Genomic DNA, 21,263 nt, shown 5'->3' on the forward strand with positions numbered 1-21,263 from the left:
TTAGGAAAAAAAAAATAAGAAAAAAACAAAGATAACCTGAAGCCAAATAATCTTTCTTTCACCAAGCAAACAGTGTAACTGTAAAGCTTCTTTAGTATTAAGTTTGCTAACAAACAGGACAAACCACAGATAAACAGGAGTAAGAGTGCCCAACAACCAGGAAGCTGTGATGCTGCAGCTTTCACTGAGCTGGAAATACGATGTGGGTATGCTGACGGAAATACAGCATTCTGAGTGGTAGAAAGAAAACTGTGAAAGTCACAAAGATATCACAACCTTTTGAAAATTGATGATAAAATGACAGCTGAAATCCAATGTCAATATTTCTTTTTAAGTAATGCATATAGAGAAAAACAACAACAAAAAAAAAACCAAACCACCAAACCCTGCACCACACACACACACAAATGCAACAACAACAAAAACCAAACACAAAAAAACCAAGAACAACCAAACAAATACCCATCTCTAACTGTGGATATACAGGAATGTACTCTAAATCGGCTACTATCATCTCAGAGAAAGATCTGGGAATCCAACTAGAAAAGTTTCAATAGAAACATCAAACCAATGCTGAATAGCTGTCAGAATTGGAAGTAGATTGTGTTACTAAGAAGAGAACAAGAGAACAAAACAGAAAAAAAAAAAAAAAAAAAGCCTACCACTATGAAGCTACATAAAACATAGCACCTATATAATTTTAAAACTGAAAAGAGAGTGAAAAGACTAGAAAGGTTCAAAGAAAGGAATGAAGAGGGTCAAATCACTAGAACACCTGATGAGGACAAAATTAAACAGCTTAATCTACTGGAAGACTACAGTTCTGGGCCCCTCAATTCAAGAAAGATGTTGAGGTGCTGGAACATGTCCAGAGAAGGGCAACGAAGCTGGTGAGGGGTCTGGAGCACAAATCCTATGAGGAGAGGTTGAGGGAGCTGGGCCTGTTTAGCCTGGAGAAGAGGAGGCTCAGGGGTGATCTTATTACTGTCTACAACTACCTGAAGGGGCATTGTAGCCAGGTGGGGGGTGGCCTCTTCTCCCAGGCAACCAGCAATAGAACAAGCGGACATAGTCTCAAGTTGTGCCAGGGTAGGTATAGGCTGGATATTAGGAAAAAGTTCTTCCCAGAGAGAGTGATTTCCCATTGGAATGGGCTGCCCAGGGAGGTGGTGGAGGCACCGTCCCTGGGGGTCTTCAAGAAAAGACTGGCTGAGGCACTTAGTGCCATGGTCTAGTTGACTGGATAGGGCTGGGTGCTAGGTTGGACTGGATGATCTTGGAGGTCTCTTCCAACCTGGTTGATTCTATGAATGTGCACGCACAGTTATGAGTGCCACAGGGAAAGTGAACCATGACTTATGACAATACACAATAACAGATGTATAAAATCTATCCATACAACATCTCCTAGCACAACCAGTTTGGAACTAATTGGGTGAAGGCACACAGGCAGGAAGGCAGGCAGGAAGGAAGGAGTATGATATGTCAATATAATATAAGACGACTTATAGCACACATCATCCTTCAGTCACTGGTTAGCTTTTTTTTTGTGAATATATTTGAAATCTCTTGACAAGATCACTAGCAAATATTATGACAGGGCTAGAAAGATGAGTAATGATGGATTTCAATACTTAATTGATCTAGAGTTATCTGCAAGCAAATACTTACTCTGAAGCAGATGCGAGATGTTACTCCTCTCTCATTATGGAAAAAACTGCAAATTACTTCCTCTTAAATTACCTGTCTATCCATATGAGAAACATGATGTCACACCTTCTGTTTTCCCCACACTTACATGAAACATACCACAGACTCCTCAACCCAAAACGTGGCACCCACTGTCCTTGTCCCATGAAGCTTAGGACTGATCCACTCACATTTTATACACAAACGAACAGGCAAAGAAACCTAACCAACCAAAAATAATTAAAAAAAAAACAACAGATAGATACATATAGCTATAGGTATAGAGGACAGGAAGGTGTATGTCTATGGAATCATTACATACATCATCCTTATTCTGCTGCCCAAACAATGAGGAACAGATTTATTCATAGTTTAATCGCTATTATTAGAAATATTGTCTACTATGTACTTTGCAACAAACAGACACTATGGTCTAAACTGTCTAACCAAAATACACAGGAGAAAGAAGTAGCTGAAGAAACTTCTGCACAACAGTCCCTTGAAAAGCTTTTCTCACCATAACAGTGAAACTCCTTGTCTCAGATCACAGGTAAAAAGAAATTAAAATAGAAGTCCCACAGCAATTTGGATTTCAAATAACACTCCAGTTAAAAGACATCTTATGATTTAGATGATTGGTGATATCTCCACAGTCTCTTCACAAGTTGAAGAATAGTTGTGTGGGTGTGTGGGAAAAGTGCTTCATGTTGAAGAAGTGAGTTTTGTAAAAGATGGCCAGAAATAAGAAAACTCCAGATCTGCATTGGCATGACTACCTTAACTAGTTCACTAACGCCTTTCTTCAGGAGATTAATTAGTCCATTTGACTGAAGAATGCATTGTGGACAAAAAGAAACACTTTTGCTCTTATACAAAGAAATTAAAAAGCAGCTCAGTGGAAGGTAAAAGTGAGCATATTTTCAGAGACATAACAATAATGACTTTCCCTGTTTCACCTTCCTGATTGAGGTTCCCATCCATCACAAATATGACAACAAAATGGGCTTCCATTTTTATCCACAGGTGAATCTGTACCTGTTCTTTACATTCCAGTTGGATTCAAAGCTAATTACAGCTTTTACTCTCTTGAAAATGTGTGCTATTACCACTGCAATTATTCAATTCCTCTGTATTGCCTTTTGATTCACCTCATTAGACAACCTCTAATTTTACTTCACCAGGCCACAATGTTTAGCTTCTTGTCCTTGTCTCTACCCTCTCTCCTCATCCTCTATGTCCCTCTATGTCTTCGTTCTTTCTTCTACACTCCTGTTTCTTTCTACAAAAGTACAGCAAATCCTCCCTCACAAAAAACCCCACAAACACACACAACAAAAACCCCAGAACCCCCAAACTGACAAAAACCAACAAAGCCCACCAAACCCAACAACAACAACAAAAAAGTCACAAAAAAATCATCAAATGCTAAGCACTGTGAAAACACCACAGTACTAAAACTAACAGAATGAAATATATAATCATCAAAAGAAACAGTCTTTGGACTCTCAATGTTGAAACACTGCTAGGACTTTCTCTGCTTTTTGTTGACTGGCTCTGAAGTCCTCCACTTTTCCTTCTCTTATGTGTCAGCTTCAGCTTCACTGGATACCAACACTTCTTACGATCTTTTCTATGACTGTAATCTTTTCACACCTTTTCCCCTCAGAATCTCTTTCCATCACAATTTCTTGTCATCTAGCTATATCATCTCTCAGCAGAACTTAAATCCTCTAATCTCAGAGAAATTAACAAAACTGATCTCACAATTTGTCCAATAAATTCTGGCCCTTTCTATTTAACTTTTCAGGATAGGGACTAACAAGTATTTTGATTTCTACAGCACTCAGTATAACAAAGGACTGGACTTGCTTGTCCTTATGTGCTACCAAAGAAGCCAGAACAAGAAGAATCTCATCAATGGCTGTTTACAAATGCACCCATTTTCTTGCTAGCATTACTCATTTTCACCCACCTAAGCATCAATGCCTTTGCCCTGAAGCCACTCTCATTTTTCTATAGAGGCTGTAACAACTTTTTATGATGGAAGAACAGATGAATCACAGAATTAATTATGAACACAGAATTAACACACATCTATCAACAGGCCTTGCTGACTGGGGAAGTTTCACTTGACTGGAGGTTGGCAGATGTGATGGCCATTTGTAAGAAAGGCCATAGGTAGTGTCCAGGAAACTACAGATCTCTAGTCTGACCTCAGTGCCAGGGAAGGGAATTGGGCACATCATGTGACACATCGAGGACAATCAAGGGATCAGGCCCTCATCATGGGCTTATGAAGGGCAGGTCATGCTTGACAAATCTGATCTTTAAAGACAAGGTAACCCACTTAATGGATAAGGAAAAGGCTGTGGATGTTGTGCACCTCGACTTCAGTTAAACCTTCAACACAGTTTCCCACAGCATCTTCTTGGACAAACTGGCTGCTCATGTTTTGGACAGTCAAGTCACTAGTGGTATTCTCCGGGTCTCAAAATTAGAGCCAGTTCTGTTTTTTTTCCTCTATGTATTTCACTTTGCTTCTTCTGCAAATAGGCTAAACTAAGGTAATCATGCATTGTATTATTTGATTAATTAGATTATTAGCTAGGGTAACTATGCATTGTGCTTATGATATCTTATGTTAAACTCTTATCTCTTTATTTCAGCCCTGAGTTTTGTGTGTTACTCTTCTCCTCACTTTTGTGTTGGGGGTGCACCCTTGCACTAAACTGTTACAGGGAGCTAGGGTTTTTCAGCCTGGAGAAGAGGAGCATGAGGGGAGAGCTCATTGGTTTCTCTCAGGTGGCCAGCACCAGAACGAGAGGACACAGCCTCAGGCTGCGCCACGGGAAATTTAGGCTTGAGGTGAGGAGAAAGTTCTTCACTGAGAGAGTCATTGGACACTGGAATGGGCTGCCCGGGGAGGTGGTGGAGTCGCCGTCCCTGGGGCTGTTCAAGGCAGGATTGGACGTGGCACTTGGTGCCATGGTCTAGCCTTGAGCTCTGTGGTAAAGGGTTGGACTTGATGATCTATGAGGTCTCTTCCACCCCTGATGATACTGTGATGCTGTGATACAACTACCTGAAAGGAGGTTGTAGCGAAGTGCAGGCTCTTTTCCCAGGTAACAAGTGATAGGAGAGGAGGAAATGGCCTTAAATTGAATCAGGGGAGGTTCAAATTAGATAGTAAGAAGAAAATATTCACTGAGTCATCGATCATTGGAACAGGCTGCCCACAGAAAGTGGTGGAGTCATCATCCTTGGAGGTGTTTAAAAGGCATTGGGATGAGGTGCTTAGGGACATAGTCTAACAATTGTGTACAGGAAGAAGTTAGGTTATGGTAGGACCTGTTGTTCTTAATGATTTCTTTCCAGGCAATTCTATGATCACTCTGCCTATGATCACTCTTCCTAAAATGCACTAAAGAAAACTAGTGAAAATATATTACTGGACCCTTTCCTAGTCCAAAGATTTTTTTTGAGTAAGTATATGGGAAGTAATAGTTTGTTGTTATGTGGATAGAGTACTGATACAGAGCAATACTCCATTTTAAGAAATTATCTGCGTTCATTATTACATCTGCAATTGTATGATTGAATTACTACTACAAAATGTTAGCTAGGCAATCTACACTTGAAAGAGAAATCAGTACCACTGACTTGCTGCTACTTTGGTAGATAAGAAATCCTTATATAATGTAGCAAAAAAAACCATAAAAATTTTATTTCAGTAGCTACTGAATATCTTACAGAAAGCAGGAAAGGCCTCCAAAGACAGTTATGCCTTATTATTTCTCAAAACATCTAAGAGTGTTCTTAGTGGAACTATTATAAGCTACTAGTTATCTTTACCTACTCAGCCACTCTGCCTCTGCAGCATAATGAAACGCTGGTATGAGGGCAGTACATCCGATTAATGGTAGCATTATGGACACAGATGGTTATCAGGACTACAAATTATTGAACACTGGGGCCCATTTTCTAGCTCATACCATACAGTATTGAGACTTGACAAATCTGGGACACAAATATCTTTGCAGGAAGCATACTCCAATATGCTGGAGAAGCCTTTGTTGTTTAAACTTGAGAAGGCAAGGGAAAAGGAGTGTATACTTCACTGTCATGAAAAACTGGTATTTTTAATTTATGTAATTGTTAAAATCTTTTAAAGACCATTCAAGCTGTTTTGCCTTTACATTGTAAGGGTACATTCTAGGAGACCAAAAAAAAAAAAAAAAAAAAAAAAAAAAAAAAAAAAAAAAAAAAAGGAAAAAAAAAGGCCTTAATTCCAATGATAAAGAGTGTGATAATATAGATGGCTTTTAATATATGATTGTACAGAATTACTAATATTCTCAAAATTTTCTTAATCCTCACTTTCATAATTTTATACTCATTTTATACTACTGTAATTTACCTTATTTTCTTCCTAATGTTTACAACAAGTATATATTTACCTTGATACATTTTTGTAATAGGTATCTTGTGCTTACGATACTGTTACACACACCTGTTTTTGTAGTTTATCCTTTTGGCTCACATGTCTTACTCAAACTGTTCAACAGTACAGAAAACCATGACATTTTAAGCTATGGGAAAATAAACATAAAAGGCAACAACTCCTCTGTGACAAATATAATCTGTAGGTACAGTATGCTTAATACTTTAAAATGGAAACCTTAAACACTGCACAACTTAATATTCCAGTAAAATTCTGTAATTTAAAAAAAAAGAGTAAAAATGGGGTTGAGAATGGAAGATAGCAGGAGCACACCAGCTGGATGTCATCCCTCTAAATCTCAGCAGAAGATGATATGAAATGTCGAAAGTGCATGAACGCTATTTTCATTACTTTACAAAGCAAACAGAAAGAGAAAAACCCAGCACCTTATGTTAATATTGCACAGTAAAGCCCCAGAAATTCCAGAATAGGGAAAATAATGCAACCCAAACTGAAAAGCAGTGTAAACTATGGTTTTCCTGTTTCACTTTATTGAATTTGAAGATTTTAGAACATTGTGTAATCTTTATTGAACTTGGCAGCAATTTTTTTAAATGCTCTGTGTGTGTATATATATATGTACATACATGCATATATACATGTGTACATATACACATGTATATATATATCTTCTAACTATGAACTGAATCATAAATATTATTTCAAATAGAAATGGAAGATAATATTTGAGCTACAGCTTCATCTGACAGAACTGAAACCTTTCTGCCTTGACATCCCATGCAAAATCTAGAATATAATAGAAGGTACACCTCAAATTTTTCTTTCTGAATTGTAGATGTGCTTTGAGAAGACTGCACATGTGATAGCAATAGGGATGGTTCTGAATTATAGTGTAAGTATGACTATCAAGTTTGTCTTTCAAATCACCTGGTTCAAAGCGTAATTTTTTCAAGTTAAAAGTGAAGTTGGAAATGTAGCTTTTCAAAAGGCTTTAAATGGTCAGTTTTAATAATTATAATTGCTGCTCCAGCATTCACTTTTGCATATAGTATGTAAAAATCACCTTGAGTTTTATGTGGTTATTTTTGCTTATTTCATGCAAATTCGTTTTCCATGAACACACAGATTGCAAATTGCCATTTGTAGTGTCTCCCACATGCAGTCCACTTGCCTTGTATCTCAAAAGATACTCTATGTGGCTTGTTTTGTAGCATTATGTAGCCTAAATGACTCCATGGAAGGCATGCATATATGAAAAGCTAGAAAAAGTGAGAATTTAATGAGTTAACTCCAGTGCTTTTGCCAAACAAACAAAACCACACATGAAAGAGAAAGAAATAACTGTGCAAATGAAATATCACTTCAGAAATATGTGAAACTGGTAGAGTAAGAGGTATAGATATGATCCTAGTACTATTGTGACAGGGATACAGAGGTGAAGGTCGCATCTTTAGTAGAAAGAGTTTCATGAATCTCACAGTTAAAAGATTTTTTTTTCCATTTTGGTTTCTAATTTTCATTCAAATACATCCACACCATTAGATCCAAAAGTGATCCAACTTTTCATAGGTGTGTATGTATATTAATGGTTTTCATATAAAACTCCCTATCTCTAAACAAGTCTGCAGTGGGTCATTTCCTTGCAGTAAAAAATACAGCATTTCAAGTAATTGTCACAAAAAGTTAGTGAGTGGTAAACATGAATACAAAGAACTATAGAATTCAAATTATTTTACACATGAACCCAAAACTCTTCTCCAAATTTCTTTCCTATGGGAATTGTTTCCACCATTGCTTTATTACATGCATCTAGCCAAAAGAGTACTGATTCAGTAAATTCAAATTCAAGGAAGCAGGTTCATTAGTTTTGCTAGCATTCTTAATTTGACTAAGAGGTTAAAGCATATGAACCTTAAATTATAAGAATCTCAAGATAGGGATCATGTCTCTCCATCTGAGTAATTTTTTAAAATTACTATTCTTAATTACATAGTAGGATCTAAACTTACGTTCATGTCTCAGAGTCATCAACATCAGTAAGGGAACCAAAAACTACTTCAAGTACGGAAATTTTTCTGTAATCTTTGCACACTGCACACAATGTCATTTTAGAATTTCTTACACAAAGAACTGGCACCACTTAATTCATAATGAATTAGTTTAGCTATTGCAATAGATGGATGACGTCTTGCACTGGCTTAAACTTGACTTGAGTCCTCTGGCTTGTCCTGGAAACTGCGCTCATGGGTATAATTAACAGCTTTAGGACAATTAGAACTGATAGGTTACTTTGTACAGTAATGTCCGGCTTCTCTCCTAGAGAGTTTGATACTTGCAAAGTCATCCTTGACAGGGCAAGTAATTTAGTAGTTTAACCACTAATTGCTGAGGCCTTTCAGATCCTAATGTACTCACTCTAATGTCACATAATAATAGTAATATAAAAGACTTTACATATACTTGTACACAAATCTATTTATATACATATATAAAATTAACATAGAGGTAAATCTGAAAACCACAACAGAATTACTACAACACGGAGCATCATTGCTGTGTAAAGTACCTACAGATCTGAAAGCAGCTTGATAACCAATATATACATTTTGTTTCTAAAGACATAAACCAAAAAGTTCTGTAATGCGTAAAGAGAGAGCCTATGTAACCTGTAAGAATACAACAAAATGTGCTAGATCCATACCCAATGATATCAACAAATGCAGATTAATGCAGTTCATATCACTAGAAAACACAGCACTTTTTAGTGCATGATAGTGAATTCACAAGGTAATTAAAGCTTTATTTGAACAAAGGTCAGGTAGTTAAACTATTTATACAGACTGCAAGTGTCACTCCTGAGGACTGACAAGTACAAAATTGCAAAACAGAAATCTTCTGCATAAAAAATCTAAGAGTTGCTCTGCAGGAAATCTCATACTAAAAGTTTACTAATGTTTTCCTAATGATGAAGATCTACCTCACTATTCTAAACCCAGATCTTCTCCTGCCCCAAAACTGTGAGGCTAGTATGTTTTGGGAGTTGATCTGCTGCCCACCACTTTTACAGAGAGCCAACATGCCAACATTCAAAGTGAAACTAATAACCAAGCTCTCTGTATGTTAAAATATGAACTTCAGTCAGAGACTGTGCAAATGTATGGAAAAGGAAGATTCAAAGAGAGAGACACCTGTGGGAGTTTTTGAGGTCCTCCAAGATGAAAGGCACTGAGAAAACCGTGATATTATTATCTAAAACATCATTCACCCCTGATCCTGTTTCACAAAGTCATATTCCATTAAAGTTGGGTTCTAGCCGTTTTGTGAAAAGTATTATTAGTCTTGACAAGGAAACAATCTCCAGCTGGGCACAAATTGCTAATGCTCTTCAGGTAGGCAATAGGCCTTTCTAGAGGGTTCCCATCAGGTATCACCTCCACATGACCACACAGTAAAATACAGGGAGGATATGTCAGTGCATTTAAGTAACTGACATTGAGTCTGACTCATACAAAGCATAGGCAGGGCCGAACTGAGATTTGCATTACGTATTCCAGTCTTGTTTTCCATACTCCAAAGCTGTCATTTCCCATGGCTTTATACTTGTATACAATGATTAGATTTCCAAAGCTCAACCTGAAATCGAAGTATTCTGACCTAAGTTTGTTAAAGCAAGAATGAAAATACTGAGTCTAAGCGAAATTATTCCTTTGAAAAAGCTGGTCAGTACTTTTAATAACCACTTAATGTTTTATGCTTAGCAAAATTAATAATTCAGTAATGAATGCAAAGCTGAAGCATCAAACTTCAATTATGCTTGCTGCACTACACAGAATTAATCTATGTTACCAAAGAGACCTGTCTCTTAAAATCTTTTAATTTGTATTCCTTATGCCCCAAATAGTAAACTTAAAAAAATCTTTTAAAAACACTGATTACTCTCATGATCAGGAGGACTGAGTCTTCAGATTATGAAGGACTGTTAAAGGAGATACTTAAAATGTAAACAACAAAACAGTAGTGAAAAGAAACACTAAAAATAACTAGATGAAAATATTTACCATTCTCTCTTCAAATAAGAGTGTTTTACAGTAAATCATCCCAGTTTACACCAATCCAGTCATATTTGCTTCCACAGTATCATCTTTCTTTATTGCAGACTACAACCTAGATCTGATACCCTTTCTCCTCCTTTAAGGAGATGCAGGGTTTTTCTTCATCCCATTTCTCTCCTACTTAATCCTTGTGGTCCCACCTTGACTAGTTGTATATACTTCTTTTTCACATTCGTTTGGGTCTTAAATTTGCTCTCTCAAAAATGATGAGCAAGACTAGAGGCCCACTGTGTATGCCCTCCAAGGAAGGATGTCAGAGAAAAGCATCTGCCTGTCCTTATTTCCTTGTATACCTGTACAAACAAGAAGTTCATTATTAGACTGGCAAGTGCTCAGTCTACGACTGTGTGAAACTCAGGAATAATACAACAGTAAGACATGAGTAAAACTAGTCATGAATATAAAAAATGCAGTCAGAGTTTACTTATGATGCGAAAATGCCAACTTTAATGTCACAAACATTTTTCCTCCTGTTTATGACCTGAGCTCTTAACAGTTCTTGGCATCACCTTAGCTTTCTAAAGTCCTTTTTTTTTTTCCCCAACGGGGTACTTTCTCTGAATCTATCCTGTGCAGAATATTCTGAAATATACACACACAAAGATGCCTTGCATTAACTAATCTGTTTCAGGTGCCAGATGTAGCAGCGTCATTAATGCTGTCACTAATTTCACAACGAATTTTAACATATTCTTGGATTCCTCTGACACATCATCTACCATCACAGATACTACAACTATTAAGTTAAAGTGACATATAGCTTTATTGTTAGAAATGTAGTTTCTAACAATAGTATAGTCTTTCTTGCATTTATTACATAAACTGCCTCTAAAAGTGACGACAGTGGCTTTTTCCAGAAGGCAATCTGAGCAGCTGATGGTCTGCAGAGTTTATACATGATATTCAAGCAGAAAGCACTTCTCTGCCAGTCATTCTAAGTCCTCTTTAATCCCATAAGAGCGAAAAAGAGAAGCTTGCAGAAGGTGATTGCAGTGTTGACATTATGTGACCACTGACACTATAACTGATGATGAAGAAAAGGCTGAGGTCCTGAATGCCTTCTTTGCCTCAGTTTTCAACAACAAGGAGGGAGGAGGAGGCAAGTGGCCTCTTGAACTGGGGGATGGGGTCGGGGAGCGGTGTGTTCCCCTGGAAATTCATGAGGAATTAGTTCAGGACCTGCTGAGCCATCTGGAAACCCACAAATCCATGGGACCAGATGGGATCCATCCCAGGGTGCTGAGAGAGCTGGCAGCTGAGCTGGCCAAGCTGCTCTCCATCATTTTCCAGCAGTCCTGGCTCACTGGAGAGGTCCCAGGAGACTGGAAAATGGCCAACGTGGTCCCTATCCACAAGAAGGGTCGGATGGAGGAACCTGGGAACTACAGACCCGTCAGCCTGACCTCAGTGCCAGGGAAACTGATGGAGCAGGTTGTCTTGGGGGTGATAAGAGCGCACCTGAGGGATGGCAAAGAGCTCAGGTCCAGGCAGCATGGGTTTAGGAAGGGCAGATCCTGCCTCTCCAACCTGATCTCCTCCTATGATCAGGTGACCCGCTTGGTGGATGTGGGGAGGCCTGTGGATGTGGTCTATCTGGACTTCAGCAAGGCCTTTGACACTGTCCCCCACAGCAAACTGCTGGCTAAGCTGTCAGCCCATGGCTTGGATGGTAACACTTTGTGCTGGGTTAGGAACTGGCTGGAGGGCCGAGCCCAGAGAGTGGTGGTGAATGGTGCCACATCCAGCTGGTGGCCAGTCACTAGTGGTGTCCCTCAGGGATCAGTGCTGAGCCCCATCCTCTTTAACATCTTCATAGATGATCTGGATGAGGGCATCGAGTCAGTCATCAGCAAGTTTGCAGATGACACTAAGCTGGGGGCAGATGTGACTGGGTTGGAGGGCAGAAGGGCTCTGCAGCGGGACCTTGACTGCCTGGACAGATGGGCAGAGTCCAATGGGATGGGGTTCAATAGCTCCAAGTGCAGGGTGCTGCACTTTGGCTACAACAACCCCATGCAGAGATACAGGCTGGGGCCAGAGTGGCTGGAGAGCAGCCAGACAGAGAGGGATCTGGGGGTGCTGACTGATACCCACCTGAACATGAGCCTGCAGTGTGCCCAGGTGGCCAAGAGAGCCAGTGGCATCCTGGCCTGCATCAGGAATGGTGTGGCCAGCAGGAGCAGGGAGGTCATTCTGCCCCTGTACTCTGCACTGGTTAGACCACACCTTGAGTACTGTGTTCAGTTCTGGGCCCCCCAGTTTAGGAGGGACATTGAGATGCTTGAGCGTCTCCAGAGAAGGGAGACGAGGCTGGTGAGAGGCCTCGAGCACAAGCCCTACGAGGAGAGGCTGAGGGAGCTGGGATTGTTTAGCCTGGAGAAGAGGAGGCTCAGGGGTGACCTTATTGCTGTCTACAACTACCTGAAGGGTGGTTGTGGCCAGGAGGAGGTTGCTCTCTTCTCTCAGGTGGCCAGCGCCAGAACAAGAGGACACAGCCTCAGGCTGCGCCAGGGGAGATTTAGACTCGAGGTGAGGAGAAAGTTCTTCACTGAGAGAGTCATTGGACACTGGAATGGGCTGCCCAGGGAGGTGGTGGAGTCACCGTCCCTGGAGCTGTTCAAGGCAAGGTTGGACGTGGCACTTGGTGCCATGGTCTAGCCTTGAGCTCTGTGGTAAAGGGTTGGACTTGATGATCTGTGAGGTCTCTTCCAACCTTGGTGATACTGTGATACTGTGATACTGTGACATGCCCACCTCATATCACTGCCCACAGAGGGAACCTACAAGTGACTAAAGTCCTGAATTTAGGAATGTCATGTTGACCTATTGCCTGAAGTTAGCTAATGAATCAGGCTGCAATCAGACTGCTCTGTTTGCCGGTGGTGCTCTGCTGCAAGATATCAAGCACAGTAAACTGCCCAGTGATGCACTGCATACTTATGCTAATGCATAATACGTTCTCTAGTATTTTGTGCAGTTCAATGTAAAATGTCTGTAGTAATTAGGTTTCTAGCCACTCCCTCAGAAGATTGTTCCACAGTCTAATGTCACATAACCTCCAACAATCTTTCTGTGCTGAAATTGCCATCAGACCATGTAAATGAAAGAGGATTAGACTACATGGGTGACTGCTTAGGAGCGTCAAGGAACTAAAGGAAACAAAGCTGTTAACATTGATGAACTAATGCATCCAGTGAAACACTGGGAGGCTGAAGGTGTTGTCTTTCAGATGAAATGTGAAAGCAAAGCACTAAGCATGAGAGGCAATTAAAGTTTGCAATAGTACCAGTGTTAACCCCTGGTTCCTGGCCACCTTCCAAATCACACAATTAAATTCTGCTTTCCTAAATATTTTCCTGCCCTATCATTTAGAAACACAGGTATCTCTTAAACCGAAATGGCATATTGATGCCAGGTTTAATCTCAAAGGAGGAAAAGTAATTCCAGTTCAGTCAGTTTGTTATAGGTACAAGGCTTAGAAGAGTATTTTATCCTCGATTACATTTTATTCACACTTATCCCAGGTCTATTTCCCTTGCATATCCAAAGCATTTCCTCTCAGTCTGTGGTGTATAACCCTTCAGAATGTCAGAGAAAATAATCTGCTAATTTTGTACATTTGTACAAAATCCTGCTCTGCATCTTTATGTCACATCCAGTTACAGAATCAATAAAATATCTCAAATGGGAAGGAACCTGTAAAGATTGCCAAGTCCAACTCCCTGCTCCTTGCAGGACTGCTTAAAAGTAAACCATATGATTAAGAGCATTGATCAGACAGTCCTTGAACTCTGATAAGGTTGATGCCATCACCGCTTGCCTTTAACTATTGTTCTTGATGAAAACAATTGCCTTAGGGTAGTTACCAATATTCTCGTTATACAAGAATACTACAGGTTTGTAGTTTGATGGTTTTGTTTTGGTTTGGTTTTCATTGGTTATTTGACTTTTGTCATTTTCATGGTTATTCCTGTTGCAGGTTCTCATTATGAAGGTAAAAGCCAATTTATCTTCCTATATTTCTAATAGACACATCAGTGCTGCCATTGATGCTTCAGCTATTGATATATTTGTTTTGTATTACTTTCTGTCTTTGGGTTGGTGTCATGGAGGGCCTGTAGGCCCGAAAAGAGGCTTGTTTATGCCTCTACATGCATGGACATGTTTTTCTGCCAGGACCCCTGGTTGCAAACAGGTTGTGTAAGCCACACACACCCAGCTCGTGTCTCCCTGGGGCAAATCCATGTGATCCCCATATTTGGGATAGTCCAGGCAAGAGCCTCCTGCCTATTATGGTAAGGTTTGGCTAACTGCCAACCTGATTGGTCACTCTAGTGGCCAAACGGCCATTAATCTCGGCCTACAGTCAATAAAGAGGGGTGCACAGGAGAACCATGTGCTCAGCTCTCTGACCCTGCCTGCAGCACAGCTCAGCTCTCTGACCCACCTGCAAGGATCAGACACAGCTCTGACCTTCACCTGAAGCGCTCAGCCTCTCATACTCACACACTTGGATGCCATTGCATTGCTCCGATGCTCTCTGAGGCTCAGACCTCATGCTTTGATTCATTCGCAGCTTACCTGCCTGCGTACCTTTCATGCAGAGCTCATTTAAGCCTGCACATTTATACAAAAGGAGCCTATAGCCTCCTAACCCAGCTGTGCACATCTGCAAGCTGTCTTGCTTTACCTATGGAGATCAGACTCCCAGCAGCCGAGCACACTCTGCATGCTCGCCGCTTATCATTGCCTGGTAAAAGCCAATGCCGCTGAGAGAACCAAGAAGCAGATGTTTGGATTGTTTGCACACACACACGGCCTAAAACCATGTGAAGGAACTGTGCCAGAGATGGCACGGATATTCCCTTGCTCCTGAAGTCCTGCCAAGCTGATATCCCTGGACACTGCATCCAGAAGAAGACAGCAGCATCAAGGCAGAGGTCGTCCTTCACCAGGAGAACAAAGGTTAGAAAACCTATTTCTGCAGAGACTGGGAAGATTCACCTATCTCCTCTCAAGCCGGGAAGATTCCAGCATCCAGGTCCACAGGCAGAGCCCCTGAAGTCTGGACATTGGGCATAGGCTGCGACACAGCCCTGGGAGGGTGATTAATAATAAGAGTTGTGAGTAAAGCTTTAATCCCTCTGTAATATAAGTTACCTCTGCCATAGAGCAGAAAGAGTTTCAGCCCACCCTGCTGGGCAAATAGCATAGAAAATCCCAAGAGGCATTAAGCCTCAGGGAAACTCCTGTCTCTGTTTATAGTTTGATGTTTGCTAGTTAAATAACAAAATCTCTGTATATATTCTGTCCTAAATTGTTTTCATAACCTTGAACCGAACTAAATTTTATGACACAGTGGTTGGGGGTGGTGAGAGTTCAAAATTATTACATTTAATAAATTATATTTTTATATAAAATTGATATTGCCTCAAATTAATTTCTCACCTCCACCAAATAGGCGTAGGTACAGAAATCCCCCTCCGCAATAGTTGGACAATGTCATTTCTTCCTCAGCAACACTTCAGTCTATAACTGACACCTGACACTCATTATCGAAAAGAACAAATGCTTTTAAGATTTTACTATTTTTTTAATATTTCTTAGATAACAACTACTAGACAGTTTGGTTTGGAACATCATGTGCTATGTTTAATATTTCTTCCTCTGTATTTCTAAAAGAAAAGTGACCCACAAGGTGGAAATTGTCATATCATGTCAGTACAATGCCTAGGAATGGAAAGCTCAGGAGCCACAAAACCAATTTTAATTCTGTTGTTAGTAACGGGGAGAATCTACAGTTCTGATAGAGTTGTCTAGAGACAGATGAAGGAAAGCAAAGTACTGCACATGATTTGGTACATCTATAAATACAGACACAACTGTGACTGCACACAGAGAATTGGAGTGAGAAAAGGGAGAAAGGAATTATTATTTTTTTAAGTCATGGTGAAAACTTTTAAATGTAGGATACTAGAAAATGCATGGTTGCTATCCTTCCCCCCTATGCCTAAGCAAAGGAATATAGTTAAGTACATTTTTTTCTCTTTAAACCTTTTAAACCAGACTTTCCCCAGCAATCTCATTGTAAAAAATTTCATCCTTAGGTCCAATCTAAATATCCCCTTTTTTAGTTTAAAACCATTGTCCTTCATACTGTCATTACAAGTGTCGTTGAAAGGCCACATTATGGTCCACTGGAGCCCTCTCCAGTATAAACAACCTCAAATCATTAAACTTTTCTTCACAGGAGAGACATTCAAGCCCTCTAATAATTTTCATTGCTAAATAGTCACAGATTCCTCCTAGACTTAAATATTCCACACTATCCAGTATGCCATTTCTAGTTCAGTGAAATGTTTCTGTAGTATTATACAGTCTCCTTTTACTTTTATATCCATCCTGATTTGTCTTTTGGTTTTACTTGTTTTACAGTATACCTTGAATGCAACAAAATTAAACGTATAGTTTACAGTGAGGAAAAACAGGCAAATATCTGCAATAAAACCAGGATAAATTAATACAAATAGCACATTAACAAATAGATTAAATATTCCAAATGTAAAAGCTAAGATTCTTATTTCTGAAAATTGCTAGGTTTTTTAACCCTCAAGTAGGTAAGATACTCCAGAGTGATGAAGCTCTGCAAGTATCATGCTGTTTTGTCTCAAGTGAATAATCTGGGATTCTATTAATGATCAGTGCTGACCCTACACCTCCGCTAAGACTCCCAGGACAATGAGAAGTACAGGGAATTATTGATCAAAACTAATGTGGTGTCCTTGTGGATCCTGAGTTTCCTTGCTTAACAAAATCAATCAATGCCAATGGAAAAGCATGTTAATCATAACATATGAACACATTGTACCATATTTCTGTGGAAAACATAACTTTTACAATGCTTGCAAAAGAATTTTGAAGTTTATTTAAAATTAAACTAAACCAAAATAAATCACAAAACTTTGAATTCAGTTAGTTGCTCTATAGCTATTCCAAACTTATGAATTTTGGAGATCAGGATCAGTGTCCTGGGATCTCCATAGTACTTCGTGGACACAAAAGTAACCAGAATTCAAATCTAAAGCATGAGAATCTTCTAATCATAGAATCCACATAAGCAAATCAAAGATTGCTATCCTAATTCTCTCAAGCAATTAAACCATTTCTCTCATACTACTTTTCCTCTCATCAACTGTTTCTATCTTCTGGAGAAACTGCTATTTATTTTTGAGCTATAAATACATATTAGACAGAATTACTGGAATGTTCATCCCACTCTTCTCAGGTTAATACACTTGCATTCTGTCAAATACCTTGACATAACAAATTTTATTTCCAGGTAGATGCAGTTCTTGTGAAAGCACACAAGCCATGGGTCTGAGTGTACATACACTACTCTCAAAGACTTTTTGTCTCTTGCTTTAAATTCAATTTAAATTAAGGAAGGTACTAGACAAAAATAGAGAATAATTGCTATCTTGCAATGTCCCACAGCCACCAGTTAAAAAAACTTATGAAGCTTGACTGACAACACAGAGAAATAACACTGGTGATAAACCAGATGCTATGTTGACAGATAATAGCATATCAAAGAAATGCAATTGTGGTCACTGCTATGAAATAAAACCTCAAGAAAGGGACTAGGGAATGCTAGATGTAAATAATAATAATAATAATAATAATAAAAATAATAATAATAATAATAATAATAATAATATAGCTAAGAGTGCAGGCCAAGTACTGTCCTAATATCACAAAACCTATATTCATGAACAAAAATTACATCACGACTGAACACACCAAATATACATTATCACTCTGTAGGTCTAGGAATGAAGCAATCAACACTAAATCAAGCTTCAAATCAGAGTGAATACTGATGCCATTTTTCAGATTACATTAGCAATCTGCCATGCTTAAAGACCATTAGAAAAAAATAGAGACTAAATCAGCACTCTCCATCACAGGGAAACATTTAAAGAAAATATCTGTTCTTTGTGATCTGCTCAGATCAAGCCCTAAACACTGCATTTTCATTAAAAAAAAATCTAGCTCTATCTATCTGGTGTACATGATCTTCCATTGCAGAGGAAAAGACGATGTAGTAGTGCAAGCAGAGTGGATTTTGGTAATCATCTCAGGACCTACTCTAAGAGCTATGTGACAAGTGCAGTCTCAGACAATGTTTGTGAGGTTTAAGAGCCCTTACACTACTTACTCTTTTTGGTGCAGTAATTGACACTTGTATTTCATAGCTGTGGGAAATATTGTTCGGGGGTACACCAAATTCCTTTCTTCTCACCCTCTCCCCCAGCCCCATGGGTTTGAATAGGAGAAGAAGACACAAAAACTGCTCTAATCTCCCTGCCCTGCAGGCTTCAGGGGGAACAGCAAAAGGCGTTTTCCTGCACGTGGGCTGACCCATGTGGAAGCCTGTGCTGAAATCAGAATGGTGGTTGGCTGGGTTTCTGCACCCAGTATAAAATGGTAAATGGACACTTTGTCTAGAAAAGCTTAAATAGAGCAAGGAAGAATGGGAAGACATTCCTGTCTTGAGAGTCTCTGCCTTGAAAATGTTCCTGTCTTGAGAGTTCCCATCTTGAAAGATCTCCTGCCGTGACATAGTACCTGACAGGACAGGTTCCTGCTGTGACAGAATTCCCGTTTTGGACTGTCCTTGCTTTTGGACGGCTCCTACCTTTTTGCATGGCTCTCAGTTTTACACCGTCCCTGCCTTTGGACATTCCTCCCCACTTTTGCGCTATTCAGTGCAAACTTGCAGGCTTGGCAAGCCCTGGAGTCCTTTGAGAGAGCTGCCAGTGACACCTGGACTGGCCACTCTTGGACCTTATCAGCAGTCAACTTCCTGGCTGCTATTTTGAGCTGGGAAGATGCTAATAGTTTGGCTCTCCCCTGCCACTGCTGAGGCATCATCGTTGCACAATCATCCCACACATGGAAGAAGTGCTCGAGACATTTCTGAGTTTAGTGGCTCTGTCACTCACCTTAGGCTTCTGCTGCGTGGATCTATACTACTGGATATTGCCTGCAGTGTTAGAAGGCCACTTTCACAGAGGAATTCAGCAAAGGATCACTGTCAAATACCTATCTCACCTTCAAGAATAAGACCTGCTGCTCCCTTAATCTTCTGCTCAGCCTGATTGATAGTGGGGTAAAGCTGTGTTTATAGCTTAGCCTTTTCCATTTCCTGTCTTCCTAAATCTCTACATTTATCTGTAACATTCTTTTTTGAAGAAATTTCGCATCGACCTGAATCTGTAAATAAACCTAACTAGTTTTGTATATAGTTTGTGGGTGGAGTGTTCAGGAAAAATAAAATAATTCTATTTTTATAATTCCTGACTCGGCCACATTAATTCTCTACCTCCACAACGAACATACAGCATAGCTCATATATTCTAAGGAGCTTCTCTGCATCAAACAATGAACAAACGGTGGCCAGTCACAACACCACGCATTTTAAAGTTGCAAAAATTACCAGCTTTGTTACTGGTTCTTCAAAACACTCTATTTCCAGAAGCTGTAACACAGTTGTTAGCAAATGTTTTCTTGTTAGTAGGCTAATAGGTCATGCTTACTATGTGTGCTTCCTTCACAAAGTACTTTGCATTAATTATTATAGGTCTAAGGTCTAACTGTGATACCTTTATTTAAAAAAATAATATAATTAAAATGAAGACTATATAAAGAATAAAATTAAACCAGCTAAATCTCTGGAAAGCAAACTGGCATAAAGAAATCAAAACCAAAATAAAACAACAAAACCAAAACCCAAAACAACAATAACAAAACCACACTATCAAGTAAGATTCTCATCCATCAGCACTTCCAAGTCCTTTTCTTCAGGGTTGCTCTTAAGCCAGTCACTGCCCAATCTATGTTGGTGCTTGGGATTGCCCTGACCCATATGTAGGACCTTGCACTTGGTCTAGTTGAACTTCATGAGGCTGCCTTGGGCCCACCTCTTCAGCATGTCAAGGTCCCTCTGGATGGCATCTCTGCTCTTCAGAATGTCAGCTGCACCACACAGCTTGAAGTAGTTAGCAAACTTGCTGAGGGGGCACTCAATGCTACTGTCCAAGTCACCAACAAAGATATTAAACAAGACCAGTCCCAGCACTGATCCCTGAGGTACTCCACTTGTCACTGGCATCCAATTGGACATAAAGATCCCTCTCTGATTATAAAATATCTAACCTCAGGTCATCCAGTTCTCTGTTTTCATAAAATGATAATATTGAAAGCAAACCCAGAATATGAAATAGCCCTTCTTCACAAGTTCCCAATAATACAAACACATTTTAAAAAAGAAATCAAATATTGAATTACTTGGAAACAAAATTAACATAGCAATTGGAGGATGAGTTACAATCATGCCTTCTTACTGGTACATAGATATAAAAAGTCTCATCATCACAGATATCTTAAGGCAAGGCAGAGAAAGTGAATACCAGAGTGCTACATCTGATTTATCTTAGGCACTTAGGATAAGACAAATTAATCTGAGAAGGTGACTTTTGCTCTCCATTAGGGGACAAACTCAGTTAATAGGTTAGACAACAAATGCTGGGTACACAAGTTATGACAAATGAATCTCACTACAGGTCATAACTGACTGAGGAAAAAATGTGTTTAGTTCTCTCCAGATGATAAACACAAAACGTGTGCTTTCCCTTAGAACTTTTTTGGTGTCAATGGGAAATATATGCTGACTTTTTTAATTGCTAACAAGTATTTTTGCGAAAGTCACAACTATAAATTTCACAATAAAATTATTCCCTTTTTCAGCCATTCCTGTCTTACGATCTTACAATAAAACAAGTCAGAAGAGAATTACTGGATATAGCCTCACATTACAGAAGAGACAGCTAAGAAAACTGTCTCACAGAGTGCCAAATAAAAAGGAAGGAAAATGCAAAAATAGAAAGTGCATGTTCTATATTTAGCTTTGTGGGTAGGCTCTGAAATCTCCTTTGAGC

At 39.4% G+C, this 21,263-nt stretch overlaps 1 protein-coding gene across 1 annotated transcript in view; it reads right to left on the minus strand.

Annotated features, from left to right (window-relative positions):
* The window catches only part of TAFA5 (TAFA chemokine like family member 5), a 489,916-nt gene that overhangs the window by 204,502 nt on the left and 264,151 nt on the right, over positions 1-21,263 (minus strand).

This window comes from Pogoniulus pusillus, chromosome 4, assembly GCF_015220805.1.
Source record: "Pogoniulus pusillus isolate bPogPus1 chromosome 4, bPogPus1.pri, whole genome shotgun sequence".
NCBI classification, from domain to species: domain Eukaryota; kingdom Metazoa; phylum Chordata; class Aves; order Piciformes; family Lybiidae; genus Pogoniulus; species Pogoniulus pusillus.